Genomic DNA, 11556 nt, shown 5'->3' on the forward strand with positions numbered 1-11556 from the left:
GTTAAATTATTATCTCTCTCCCCCTCGCGAAAGTTTATGGCGGGATGAAAATTTTAATAGACTGTTTTTTAATATCTCTCCCACCGGCTCCTCGCTTTTTCCGTTTCGCGGCAGGGCGTATTAATAACGCGAGAGTGCGCGGATGAATGTGAAAAGTGGCGCGAGTGCATTTCCCCGAGCTCGACGACGACGCTGACTGGCTGACTGCGGCTTCGTCTTCGTCCGGAGCGGATCCGACTCGAGGTTGTCACCGAAGACAAGCGAACTACGCGCGCCTACGTAAAAAATAATATTATCTTATGTGTAAAGCCCTGGATGAGAAAGAAGCGTGAGCGTTACCTCCTCCATGCTTCCCATGGTCGCCATGTTGGGCCTACAGCTGTGTAGTGGTCTGTTCTTCTCAGCTGCATTGCTGAACTGGTGTAATAAATTAGAATGAGAAAGAATACAAAGGTGAGTCTAGGATAGATGGCCATAGTTTTTTTAATTGGAAATAACATCTGTATTATTGCAATAAATGATCAACAACATATCAACACACTCAGTAGAGGATAATGTGTTTAAGATACGGAAAAAATTTTGTGAAAACATTCATCGGACGCTAATAATAACGAAATATTAAAAATATTCTGTGAGGGATAAGTGGTCATATATGAAGGGATAGTTGGGTATGTTTATGTAAGATAATGTTAAAAAAAATTTGTTTATCTTTATTTATTATTTTAATATTTTATGTTCTTGTATTAATTATTAACCTTTTTATCAATCATTTTATTAATTATTAATAAAATAAAATATTTTCACAAGTTTCTTTTAGAAACCGAGAACAACATTGGAGAGAAGGTTGAAAAGTGGCAACACAGAAAAAGGCCCTGGGCAATGGGAAAACATTGCTTATTAAAGAGAGAAAAGAGAAAGAAATCTATTCGGCGTTTTTAAACGAAACAAGAAGCTGTTTAAAATGTATTGAAGTTTTTAATGTTAGGTAACCCCGGGGAAAAATGATAGTCAAATAGATATATCGGATCGACGTCTTTTATATGTTTGAAACATCTAGAAAACGTCGATCCGATGTCTATTGTTTGCTATTTCTCATTGAGTAGACTGCTCATCTAACCCTGATAAAAATGAACCATCTATCCTGTTTGGAAAATTCGCATAAAGATGCGTATACCACGTGAAACGTAATCTCGGTGAGAAATTTTGAGGTTAAGTACGCAATGTTTTCGTACGCAAAGTACGATGTTTTCTTAGTCGTTAAAGTCCAGGTCTAATGTTGTAACTCAAAACAAACAGTATCCGCAAGGTATCTTATCGACGTGTGAAACATATTTTGGAGGTTAATAGAAACATAAAACATTTATTTACTCGCAATAACAGTATTTTTGTGCATCAGGGAGAGACACATCTATTCGTGGTACATCCAACTCACAACCGACCGATCAGCGCTGGCGCCTAGTGTATATTAATAAAATTTTAGCAATTGACCATTTATTTCCTATGCCCATCTACTAGAGATGTGCGAATTGTTCGAATTCGAATCCGAATCCCTATGATTCGAATCCGAATCCCTATGATTCGAATCCGAATAATTCGAATAGGAATCAAATATATTATCGTTTGCGCGCATTAGCTACAAAACGGGCCATATGGGCCTGTATGTTTGAACCCTTAACTTGTAATTAACTTAACTTATAATTAATAACTTAATTATAAATTACTTTAAATATTTAAACATATATTTTACTTTAAATACATACTGATATTACAATATCAATATTCCCTTTCATATTAAAATCTTCCATCATTATTTGCATGTTTAATAGGCATATTAAATTTTTTCATGATTCGATTCGATTTTATTCGATTCAACTCGAATTCGAGTGAAATTTCGCAGATTCGATTCGATTCGATTCGACATAAAAATTCTTGATTCGCACATCTCTACCATCTACCCCTAGTAGTCTCAGCCAAGAAGAACAGGTCACATTTGTAAACAAAGCAACCCGCGTATCTGATATAAGTGGAAATCACTCAGAAACGTTGTTATTTTAATCCGAACATTGTAATTAGTGTTAAGTGTTAAGAAATTCTTGAAGTTATGGAATATCATATCGAGTTGAGAGATGCAGATCACCCTGGTACGTGACATCAACATTTCGTTAAAGTAAACAAGATTATTATCACACAATATGATTTTTCTTGTTCGTCTCATGGATATCTAAAATGTTCTTTATATAAGGAAGTAACATAACAAATATATTATTTCCTTACTTGCGACACGCCAGTTGTGGTCTGCTTTCACAGAAGACTCATTACGAGACCAATATGGCGGTCAGCCAATCAGCAGGCAAGACCGTTTGCGTTTCTTTCTTGATCCAAGGCTTTACTTACGAGGCGTCGCGAGACTTTCTTCCTCTCTCCACCCGCGCCCATCGCACGAAGGAGGGAGGAAGAGGGGAGAAGGGAGAGCGAGCGCCAGGCACGAACGCGTCGCGCGCGATCCCACGCACGCTTTTGACTTCCGGTCCCGGGTTTTCCTTCCTGCGGGAAGAAGAACCATCAGCGGCCGATATGAAAAAGCTATCGGGACGCGGCGCGTCTCCCCGCCCTCTCCGCCGCGTTTCTCTCGGAAACGCCGCCGCCTCCGCCGCCTCCGCCGCCGCCGCCCGGCCGCAAAACTGCAGTCCATTCTCGGCATACCTGATCGCATCGTGCAGCGGGCGGGCACGGCTCCGCTTTTTCGAGCCAAGTATGCTTTGCCACGATTTCATAAAGGTTCACGAAGGGCATGTCTCGGATGCTGCCGACCGCATCCTCCCGGGGCCAACGGCGCGGCTAAAAATCGTCCGTCTGTTGCTAACATCCATCCTCGGTATTTCGTAGGAAAATTCACGGAACTTTGAATTAGATTATACCGTTCAGCGAGCAGCGGGGAGCGCCATCGCATCGGCGAGCGGTTTCGGTGTCGGGGGGGAATACCGCGAGGAACATCGCCGAGGACTCTGCGCGCAAGTGTCGAAATGAAATTCCGATAATTATATAGATATGCCATACCGCCCTCTTTCCCCCGCGCACGGGTTCCCTCGCGCATCGACGACGCGGAGGCCCGATCGAGAGCGCTCCCGCGATTTACGTCCGCGAGCGCGCGGCCCTCTTCAGCTCGGACTCCCTTCGTTCGGACTTTTGCACGGACCGTTTCACATCGCTGACGTACGGCGGAGTGAAATCGAACGAGCTACAGTCATCCGCTCGAGACGAGAGGACGCGAGCGGCCGTTCGGAGGAAGGAGTGAACAGCCGAGACCTGAGGAGACGGTAGGCCGCTCTTCGTTTCAGCACAAAGTGCTAATTTACTTTATGGTCTCCGACGACATTTGTCTCGACGGCCGAACGACCGGCGGAAGCGCGCGCGTGCGTGCGCGCCTTGCCTTGCCTTGCCCTTTCCGCGTCATTCGCCAAGATTGAAAACACGGAATTACTTGTTGGCGGCGGGGGCCGAGAGAGAGAGAGAGAGAGAGAGAGAGAGAGAGAGAGAGAGAGAGAGAGCGAGCGGTGGTGGGCGCTAAAAAATGGTAATCCGATCGTTTCCACGGCGCGCCGTCGAAGCTTTATCCGCGGATACGCGAAAACCCACCCTAAAGCAACCAAGAGGATGAAAAGGGAGAGAGAGAGAGAGAGAGAGAGAGAGGGAGAGGGAGAGGGAGACCCTTCCTTTTCTCTACGAGCGCGGTCCCCCTCCTGTCCATATTCCTCCAGATCCTTTTATCAGTTTTCCCCAAGAATACGATGAAAAGGGACGAGGGTGTGGGCCCTCTCTCCGAATAGTAAAATATTTCACGTTAGACCCGACCGGGGGTGGAGGAGGGTGGGGCGCACCCTCCTGCCCCATCCTGCGCGCATATCTTATACATCGCGGAAGCACTCAACGAAGAATTTAATTCAATCGCTCATCTCCGAATGTCGATACGCGAGCCTCGGACACGCATTATGTATTGACAGAGTTTTTACTTCCTCCGCGATCCCTCGCCTCGCTCCGGGGAGGGCGAGGAATTACCTCCGGACCACGCGCGAGAGATATTTCCTTCTCCTCCTCGGATCGAGTCCCTCCCGCTCGGCTCCCGAGTAAATATGACTAAAGGATATCGCGCGTCGGGATATCCGACTATCGCCGGATAATTGACGATAACCGCGCTTATGCAAATACATTATGCATGCTCCCGCCCTGCCTCCCCCCCTCTCGTCCACGCTGCCAAAACAACCTTTATTCGGCTCCAGGATACGCGCACGCGGACTCTCGTAAACGAAGCTCCGCAGGAATCGCGGTCAAGTATAGAGACGATGGAGCTCCAAGTTAGTGAGCGCGGGCAGGGGGAGGGGGAGGCGGAAAGGGTCGAGGCTCGGCTTTAATGAAATTTTGTGATATTACAGCGGCGCGGCGATCTCGCGCAACTTCCGCGCCTTTATTCCGTCAATAACGAGGATCGACGCGCCGACTCGCAAGTTCGCGGTTCAACGCACGACGATGAGAATCTCTCTTCCTCTCTTCTTCTCTCTCTCTCTCTCTCTCTCTCTCTCTCTCCCTCCCTCTCTCGCCAAGACACTCCCGGGCGCGCCGGTTTTTCGCGAGAGCACGTCGCGAAATACACAGACGCGACGTGCTCTCGCGCGGCGGAGGGAGGGAGGGAGGGAGAGAGGGAGAGAGGAAGGGAGGATATCGCCTCGTCGATGTTACTCGTTACGATCGCGCTTTCGAGGTCGTTCGCGTAAGGGCTGAGGGACGCGCGCGCTCAGCGCGAAAGGGCGGCCTCTCGTTTCTGCTTCCTGGGACAACGGCGGCGTTTTCACGCGCGCGGCAACGAGGAGCCGCTGCTGACGCAGATACTTCGCTGCCGGCCGGGGGGCTCTCGCCCCGTCCTCACCGCAACTCGAGTTACGGATAATAACGGCGGCCTATCCGGTAGCCACCGGAGTCAAACCGCAACCCATCGGCATACGCCGCACGTACCGTACCGTAGCCGTAGCGGTACACACGTGTAAGTGCGTGTACGCGCGCATGCGGCTGGCCGCCCGTCTCTCTCTCTCTCTCTCTCTCTCTCTCTCTCTCTCTCTCTCTCTCTCTCTCTCTCTCTCTCTCGCGCGTCCCTTCTGTCGCTCTCGCAGCGGGGCGAGGGCGCACCGCCACCCCCGTGGCTGTACGTGCATTCGCGGGGGAGGGCGAAGAGTTAGCGGGGCCCGCGGTTTTGCCGCGGGTCCGTCACGAGATGCCGAGACGCTTTCGCGCTGCGAAATCGGTCGGTCGTCGCGCGTTTAACGCCCGACCGAAAACTATCGCGCTCGTCCGACAGAGCCGCGTAAATGAAGAGCGTGCGCGCGGAGAACACGGGGCGCCTTGTAGTCCGTGGCGGAAAATCGCTGCGTCGCTTTGTGCGAATTTGATTTACACGCTGCTTCCCGGGAATGCATTAACCGCACGGCGAACGCATCGCGGCGCAACTATTCGCAGGTGCTCGATTTACCCGGATTGCGCGCGTATCGCAAGCAGAGCCGGGACGAGCGCGCGCGACCACGCGGACGGTACATCGCAGGGTCCCGGCAAGGATACAAAGCGCGCAGCCGGCGGGACGCGGCTCGCTGTCGAGCAGGGATGAACGGCCAGTGCGAACTCTCTCTCTTCTCTCTCTCTCTTCTCTCTCTCTCTCTCTCTCTCTCTTCTTCTCTCTCCTTCTCTCCCTCTCTCTCTCTCTCTCTTCTTCTCTCTCCTTCTCTCTCCTTCTCTCTCCTTCTCTCTCCTTCTCTCCCTCTCTCTCTCTCTCTCTCTTTCTCTCTCCCTTTCTCTTCTCTGTCCGCGCCGGCCGCGTAAACATCCCGCAGCGTCTCCATTATGTTCCCCTCGTCTTTTTCTACCCCCAACTCGCGCTCTCGATTCTCTCTCTCTCTCTCTCTCTCTCTCTCTCTCTCTCTCTCTCTCTCTCTCTTCTCTTCGGAGAACTGCAAATCAAACGGCCGTCGAGTCGAAAATTAAATCGGACGTTAGCATGGATCATGAAACATCCGTTCGGACGCGACGATCGAGAGCATTCGCAATTCGGGCGAATCTGAAGCTATGAACAAATATATACTTCTCCGCTTTCGTGCTTTTTACAGTCGTGGACGGGCTTACTAGAAAGAAGGATCATTTTCAAGTTGCGCGGAAATGCGATCTCGCCGCGGTACGATAGCGGTTTGAATTTCCGACGCAAAATATGCCCGCTGTTCTCCACCGAGAGAAATATCATTCTACCGCTAAGAAAGACGATTACTCGGTTTATTTTCCATCTTTTAGATAATGGTTATTTACAAGAATATTCTCTTGAATACTAGTCTTAAAGTATTCTCGTAACAAATTTCAGAGAAGCTCGTTATTATGTAGAAACACTCAAAAGAAGAGTTTATTTTCTCTTCTTGGGAATATATTATAAAATTGACAAACTCCCTTTCTCTCTCTCTCTCTCTCTCCCTCTCTCTCTGTGTGTGTGTCTCTGTCTCTCTCTCTCTCTCTCTCTCTCTCTCTCTCTCTCTCTCTCTCTCTCTCTCTGTGTGTGTGTGTCTCTGTCTCTCTGTCTCTCTCTCTCTCTCTCTCTCTCTCTGTGTGTGCGTGTGTGTCTCTGTCTCTCTCTCTCTTTCTCTCTGTGTGTGTCTCTGTCTCTCTCTCTCTCTCTCTCTCTCTCTCTGTCTCTGTCTCTCTCTCTCTCTCTCTCTCTCTCTCTCTCTCTCTCTCTCTCTCTCTCTCTCTCTCTCACGTGTAGAGAAAGTAAACCAAATTTGTGCCCCAATTTAGTGTTCTTGTTTTAATTTAATATTCTTCAATGAAGTACTAAACTCATCAGAGTTGAAGGGCGGGGGGATTAGAATAAAATAATAAATTTTACCTCGAGTAAAATTCGCGCTTGTGATGAACTCATGATAGATTTTCGAATAAACTTACAAAGTACGGCAAGTGTCCCAATAGCCGGACATTTAACGGCATAATGCTGCGATTGCTTTATTATACAAAAACACGTGGAATTTAATAATGTAAATTTGCAATTAATTTGAAGCTGAAATAAATCAAAATTTATTAGTAAAAAATGAAAGATATAAAGGGTTCCAAGTTAGTTCAAATACAATTAAAATTTTAATGTACCCGAACAAAAAAAGATCATCGCAATTGCTAACTCTGTCGACTCAGTATCTCATAACATAATTATTATGCAAATAAAGTCTTTGTTTTTATTGAGTTTTTTTTCTTTATATTTGGAACCGTCCTAATCGTTATTTTGTTTATAAATATCTTGTAAGCTACATATCTCGTATAAGATAACAATTATATACTTTATTTTAAATTATGGACTGTTTAGTTAAGTTTCTTAATCTTCTTGCGTCTTATACTCTTTCATTAAATTTATTTTTTTCTTCCAATAATTTCTCCTTTTCTGCTGTTTGTCTTCTTTTCCTCGATGATTATTTTCTTGTATCTTCATTGCCAATTTCCGGTCAGTACGGGAAATTGAAAATATCATCACTGAGTGGAACGTATCCGACTTAGCCAGGAAAATTTTCGGGATTTTTGCTAAAAATCATTTCCGTTCATTTAAAAACGGTCACACGGATAGTCTGAAACGCCCTGTATAACAGAGGTTATCATAAAGGTTATGATAGAGATGATAAAAACGTACGTTTTTAAAACATTAGAATATCTACTTATTTGATGTGAAACTAATATTAACAATACTATTATATATTTATAAAAGTACTTACGAAATTAATCTTAACATGAGTTATTTCTCAGTTTGCTTACTGGCTCGCGAGCACCAAAACGAGTTGCGCCGGTAACTAAATATGCGGTTGGTTACTAGACCCTCATGAAATTACTATAGCAGTAGCTAAACTCATAAAATTTAGCTGCAAATAACTTTTTTCACTAACTAAATACATTCTTATAATTATTCCTCATCATTTTCGGACTGAATAATGTTTGTAAGTAAGATAAAAACATAAGATAAAAACAACAAAATAAGTAAGTAACAGCTTAACAATTACGTCAAATTTCTTAAAGGAATGTTAAGAACATCTTCAAAGCGTGTCTCGTATCAAATCACGCGTTGTAACTTTCTTTTTCGTTGGATGCTATTATTTTATAATACTTGAAATGATTTATCATGAAGATGAAAATATTTAAGAAAAACTTGGTAACTTTTCCAATATTTGGCTTACGATATCTCGGTAACTATTTATTAACTATTTATTAACAGAAGAAAAAGTGGTACTAGACTCTTTTATTTTATTTGGTCTCAAAAATATGCTGTTACAATAGTGGCCTAATTTTTGTCAACTTGATGATTTTTGGAAATTTCAAAATCATCATAAAAAAGTTATCAAGTTTTGCTTAAATACCTCAAAAAATATTAGGCAAAAGTGGTTCAAATTAATTGATCGAGAAAGATGATATAAAAAAATGAGGATTTCCATACAAAAAACTCAAGGTCTGAACTTCAAGACTTCACACTAGTACTGCTACGTGATGCATCTCACTTAAAACTCTTCAACTTCTGTATTTAACATTTTTTTCTATCTTGCATATTTCCAAAGTTATTCAAATGGCCTGTTTTAGATGACCCGCCTTGTACATGTCCGGCAATCGGTACTTTTATCTTACTTGGAGCACTTGTGACACACATAAACTGCTCGAGCAACACTCACCTCAACGCATTTTTCCGTGCGTGCGCATCAAAAACACATGGTGCGTCATGTATACGTGAGATACACACACACACACATACGTGCGTGAACGCGCACGACCATGCGAGCCATCTCGATACGCACATCGTTCTGATATAGGCGCAAGACGAAATGGCTGTTCCCAGCGGATGCATTGTGGATATATCAATTTGTCTCTACGTACCCAGGAACGGGGAGGAGAACAACAACACGCCAGCGCGGTAAATTATCGGTAAATAATACATCGCTCCCTTCGACATTGCCGCCTCGTAATTCGGACGGTATCACGCAGCATTTTCGCGGATTTGCCCGAGCGAAGCCCGGAAACGCAATTTGATTCCTCTCCGGCGTGCGGATGTCGTCGTCGCGTCGTCATCGTGCGCGCGCGCTCGTGTGTGTTTTCTATTTCTATTATATTTTATGTTATCCCGCGTGATATTGCAACCGCAAGGCGTATCGACCGGCCTCCATATTGCGTCATATTCTATCGTATTTTCCCTCGACGCCACACGCGCCTGTCCTTGCGATACCGCTACGTAACGGGGGTGAAAATTAAGCGGTGATCACGCGCATGTTTAAACAGCCCCACGCTCCCCATTGTGCATCATCCGCAAGAAAGACACCGTCGAACATATTCACGATGAAACGTCCAGTGTTCATTCAGCGCACTCTTTGTACTCACAGGGTCTGCTCTTTTGCAGTTGAACTGGTGCTGCACTGGAACTGCACTGGTTCAGAACTAGAACCGACGAGTACAGCGAAAGTTCATAGGTGCAGAAATGCCAGATAGGACAGAAAGAAACGCCACAGCGCAGGGAACAACACAGCGCAACACGTTATTGCAGCTATTGATGATTCTTCAGATGAAGATTTTATTTTACCTTTATGTACCTCCACTACACGCAGAACCTATCTAGAATGAAGAACATGATGGGAACATATTGTTACTTCACGTGGCATAATTGATTAATGTTAATAAAGAAAAAACTGTATTAATATTAATAAAGTAAAAACTGCAGAAGTATCCGACAACTTAACAACTGTAAGTAAGTCTATTTTTTCCAGATAACACGTCACTCAATAAGTTCGTAGGATGACATATAAATGGCGCTACTATTGACAAATCCATATGATTTTTAGGAAGTACTAGCCTTCAAATGATACGTGTCAAAATTTCATGACAATCGGACGTTTAGTTCACAAGTTACAGTGGTTTTAGTGACGCACGAGACGTCGACTCGTTTTAGCAACGCGTCGACGATTCAGCGGGCTGTTTGGAGCTGTTTCAGCGCAATAAAAAGGATTTTTTGACGCGGTATGTGACAATGGATGAAACATGAATCCATCACTACACTCCAGAGTCAAATCGGCAGGGAAAGCTCCAGGGAAAGAGTTTTGGCTCCAATGAAGAAGTGATTGCCGAAACTGAAGCCTTGCTAAAACGAGTCGACGTCTCGTGCGTCGCTAAAACCACTGTAGCTTGTGAACTAAACGTCCGATTGTCATGAAATTTTGACACGTATCATTTGAAGGCTAGTACTTCCTAAAAATCATATGGATTTGTCAATAGTAGCGCCATTTATATGTCATCCTACGAACTTATCGAGTGACGTGTTACACTGTCTGAACTGGTATAAATATTGCCCTCGCGATGGACTAAACTGCTTGGACTAGCTCCAGACCTGGTGCAAGCAGTACAGTGAACTGTTGCATCAAGTTTTGCTGCGCTGGTGGAAAGAGCAGCGGCATCCGACGTCCCTTCTGCTAGAAAGAATGCATCAGTGTACAGTTCTTGAACCAGTACAGAAAGTTCAGCTGAAAAGAACAAACCTATAGGGCCTGTTCTTCTCGGCTGAATTAGTGTTGCGCTGGAACTGCAATGGTCCAGCACCAGGACTGACGAGCACAGCAAAAGTTCATAAGTGCAAGATAGGATAGGAAAGAACGCCATAATGCCACAGAAATAACATAGCACAACACGTAGATGATTCTGCAGATGAAGATTCTATTCTACCTTTATGTACCTCTACTACACGCAGAATCTATCTGGGATGAAGAACGTGATGGGAACATATTGTTATTTCACGTGGCATAATTGATTAATCTTAATAAACTAAAAAACTGTATTTGTATTAATAAAGTAAAAACTGCAGAAGTATCCAACAACCTAGCAACTGTAAGTCTGTTTTTTTCCAAATACACTGCCTGAATTGGTGTAAATGTTGCCCTCGCGATGGACTGAACTGCTTGCACTAATTCCAGACCTAGTGGAAAGAACAGTAACATCCGACGTCGCTTCGCCTGGAAAGAACGCATTAGTGTACACTTATTGAACTGGTACAGACAGTTCAGCTGGAAAGAACAATCCCACAGTTTCCGGCACTGATCTGGTCAATGATCGAGATGCATGGGGATTGCAAATAAATGAAAAATAAACAATCATTGGTAAACGCTATAAATTCGATATGCGACCGCTGATGGCTTCACTCTGTTTCCCGCGTGGACTCGCGTGGGAGCTCGTCCGCACCGATCGAGCGAGCGGAGACACGAGAGAATGAAAGCCCGCGTCGCATCAGGATGGCGACAATTAGCGAATAAAAATCAACACCGCCCACGGGAGCTACCATCTCGCATCTTGAGGCCGGCCGCCTGCGGGAACCGCTGCCGACGAGCTTGGGGGGGAGGGGGGAGAGGGAGGCTCGCCTCGTTGTCGCATTGTGCGCGTGACGTAATAGTAACAGGAGGGGGAGGCGATGTTTAACCAGCGCGGATGAAGCCGAAGATAGCGACAAGTGTAGCGGCGGAAACCGCGTAGCGT

Source organism: Harpegnathos saltator, unplaced genomic scaffold, assembly GCF_003227715.2.
Source record: "Harpegnathos saltator strain DR-91 unplaced genomic scaffold, Hsal_v8.6 scaffold54, whole genome shotgun sequence".
In the NCBI taxonomy this organism is placed as follows: domain Eukaryota; kingdom Metazoa; phylum Arthropoda; class Insecta; order Hymenoptera; family Formicidae; genus Harpegnathos; species Harpegnathos saltator.